At 30.0% G+C, this 3,785-nt stretch overlaps 1 long non-coding RNA gene across 1 annotated transcript; it reads left to right on the top strand.

The window, feature by feature from the left end:
• Positions 1-2,477: 2,477 nt before the first annotated feature.
• Positions 2,478-3,122, top strand: LOC139865668 (uncharacterized). The gene is made up of 3 exons (XR_011765053.1): positions 2,478-2,546; positions 2,767-2,871; positions 2,958-3,122. It is a non-coding gene; the product is annotated as an uncharacterized lncRNA (long non-coding RNA).
• The last annotated feature ends 663 nt before the right edge of the window (positions 3,123-3,785 follow it).

Here is a 3,785-nt window from a genome sequence, read left to right as displayed (position 1 = left end):
AATGAAAAAGATGGTCGTGTTTTTTTTTTTTTTAAATCAACAAATGTAAATAAATTGTGAATACATATCTTAAATATATAGAAACTAGATGGCTAAGAAATAACATACCCAAGTCACGGTAGTTTACAAAATAACGTATAAATAAAGTTTAAATCGACTACTTTGAATGGATTTAAAAAGAAAAGTATGTGTTTGAAGGTGTATTTCATATAAATTTAATTGGTTTAGTGGTATGTATTGCATGACTGTTTAAACATAAGTTGTAGAAACTTAGATGCGAATTTATCAAACAATTAGTGTCATTAACTATCAATTTTCTTTACGAAAAGTCTGTTTGATGTACATTCGTAAAAATTAAAAGTATGTGCAAAGGTTATTTTTTTGTAATGAAAAAACCTATAAGTGATTATTAAGCAGTTAGATACTTAAATATACCTTTAAGGTATGTGATGTGTACACATACTTGATGTGGTTTGATTCTTGTTTTAATTTTGCTACAAAATCCTACAATATGTAAAGATGAGTTAATAATTACAACTTTCATCGCTAGTCTTACCACATCAAACATAAAGGACCATTAATGAAATCATTTCAGTTCGTTGCAACTTCTACGCATGATGGTGAAAAGTGATTTTTGTGCTACAATTTACATAGAACTATAACAAAAAAGAAAGATGATTGATACTTCTATTTAGAGTTACCTTTTTTTTTGTATTTTTGTAAATTGTATCTATTGTGTTTGTCTGATTATTTTATAAATTTCTTGTATTTTAAATCTTTATTATTTATGAATCGGATGCACATGTTACATTTCATGACACAAACAGGGAGCCACAAACCTATGTAATTACTTACAAATTAGGTTTCACTACGGACATTATGAATGGTAATAGAGCCGTCTCAGCTAATTTTCCCATGGGAAAACAAAAGTACCCTCATGTATCACCTATTTCAAAACCGGATAATAATGACGAGCTTTCATTAATGTTATTAAATACTACAAATGTGATGCATTACTCATGTGATACGTCATGTTTTTTAGTGATCCTTGTGCTTTTAAGAAGTTGAATCTTTAGCGCTTACCAGTTCTTGCGTTATTGTGATTACAGATAAATATCTTTGCTTTTACCTGGATGGTGACCGACATGTATTAACTTATTATAAATAATTAAAATAATTAAGGGGTTGCTATCATCCGTGTGAAAGCGAATATATTTATATATAACTACAATAACTCAAGGATTGCCAAGCACTTAAGATTTGACTATTTTTTTTCAAAGCACAAGAACCACCAAAAATATGAACATAACTCATCATGAGTAATATATCATATCACATTTGAAGTAATTAATAATATTGATGAAAGATAACACACCTCATTTTATCCTAGTTCTGAAATGGGCAATACATGAAGGTGCTTTTGTTTTTCTAGCCTTTGGGAAGATTAGCAAACACAACTCCATTATCATTCATAATGCCCATAATAAAACCTAAGTCGTCAGTAATTACATTGGTTCGTGGCTCCCTGTTGGTGACATGAAATCTTACCTACATCCAATTTATAAGTATAAACATTTAAGATACAACAAATTTATATAATAATCACGTAAACACAATAATGCAATTTATAAAAATACAAAAAGGGACCTCTAGATGGAAATATTTATCATTTTTCTTGTTATAGTTCCATGTGAATTGTAGCACAAAAATCGCTTTTAATCATTTTGCGCAGGAGTTGCAACGGATTGAAATGATTCCATTAATGGTCCTTTGTGATTGATGTGGTGAAACTAACAATGCGAGTTGTAATTATGAACTCAATTTTTGATATTGTACGATTTTTGTATTAAAATTAAAATCAAACTGCTTCAGGTATGTATATGCATCACATACATTGAGGGTTTATTTAAGTTTTTAATTGTTTAGCAAACTCTTATGGGTCTTTTCATACTAAAAAGGCTACCTTCGCACATCTTTAATTTTTTACATCAAACATGTTTTTTTATAAGGAAAATTGATAATTCATGACACTAATTGTTCGGTGAATTCACATCTAATTTTCATTAAATCATGTTTCAACAGCCGTGTAATACTTACTACTGAACCAATTAAATTTATGTAATATTCTTCTGCAGACACATATTTTTTTTTGTTAAATCTATTCAAAGTAATCGCTTTATACTTTATTCATACCTTATTTTTTAAAGTACCGTGGCTTGGGTATCTTGGTTCTTAGGCATCTGATTTTTATATATTTTAAGATAGGGATTCACAATTTTTTTTACTTATGTGAGTTAAAAAGAACCTGACTATCTATTTCAATCGATGTATAGGGGCAGGACCCTACAAAATTTATGTAGGAGACATGTAAACCAGAAATATTTTGACTCTAAAATAAAGACGATGCAATATTAATGCACACACACTTGGTAGGAAGAGACCAATATGTAAGCACTTATATGACTTTGTGTATCTACAGTATGATTGCAGGTTGTACGTCAAAAAGCAACATCCATGAAGTAGGACTACACACAATGACAACGACCGTAAGTCAATAATTCTCTCATGTAATTTAACATGTGTTATCGTTCGTCTTTTATCTTGACAAATAAAGCGTGCGTGGGTACAGAATTAAACATTTTCTGAATTAAAAGACTCTGTCAAAAAGCTCAATTCTTTACCAGAATTGACCGTATGTGCCTTTTTCAACAACTCTTCTAGCTCAATTTAGTTCTAAGTTTGAATTGCTATTTGTTGTTTTTTTAGAGGTATATAAATCTTGCTCAGCATTTATCCAAACTTAATCAAATTATTCATTTCTGCGCAACTTGACAAGGAACACACTATCGTGGAGGCTGAAAGCTATGATATGTGAGCTCAAATAACATCTTCTCGATGTAGATAAATATTTAATATAATACTGTGCTTTTATCATTATGGTTAGGTTATGGTTACAGATGATTCGAGTACATTGAACAGATGATTAATAAACAGGAGCCTCTTATTAGTGTCCTCTGTCTTCATATCTTACTCAGTTACAAATGCAGGGTAAGAATAATATATTGTATTACTTCTCACTATACATACGCAAAAAAACAATTCACTCATTTTATGTTTTTTTTTTATGTGTGTAGTGTATGTATATGTATTACATTTCAACATATTAGACAAGTTCAGTTTACTTGTGTTCTTGTACGTAGGAAGGAAAAAAACAACTGGTTGATGATCAAACGTGCTCATCAATTAGTGGTTGAGGATACCGACACGAGCAAGTAATGTATTTATATAACTACCTTTAAAGCTTAGTTATATTCTCACTGTAAGTCGGAAATGGTGATATATTTTGAGGATGATCAACATTATTATTATTATTTTATATTTTAAATAATTCAGTTCTTTGTATTCTAGTATATTTGCATTTGATATCTAGCATTGTCTTTTGTTAAGTGGCAGTCCTAAAGATATTTTGTATGTTTTCTCCTCTAAGCGTTCTACTGATTCAGCATGCTATTCGATCTAGATGATGAGCTTTATTTTATTCTTTATGTTGGCTTTAATGTAAAGGTAGTAAGATGAGTATGCTGGTTGGGTTGATAACAGGTCAAAAAGGGTCTAGGTTGAAACTTGAAATATGTTAATTTCTTAGCATATATTGAAATGAACCCAACATATTTCTGATCATCAGATGTTTTAGAACTTTTATATAAATAACTAATTGATCACTTAAACAATACACGTTTAGTCAAATATCCGTATATGGTCCATCATGCGCCCCCTCGAAGAAA

The sequence above is a fragment of the Rutidosis leptorrhynchoides genome, chromosome 9 (genome assembly GCF_046630445.1).
Source record: "Rutidosis leptorrhynchoides isolate AG116_Rl617_1_P2 chromosome 9, CSIRO_AGI_Rlap_v1, whole genome shotgun sequence".
Classification (NCBI taxonomy): domain Eukaryota; kingdom Viridiplantae; phylum Streptophyta; class Magnoliopsida; order Asterales; family Asteraceae; genus Rutidosis; species Rutidosis leptorrhynchoides.
The sequence above is the reverse complement of the archived record's forward strand: the minus strand, read 5'-3'. Positions and strand labels throughout refer to the sequence as shown.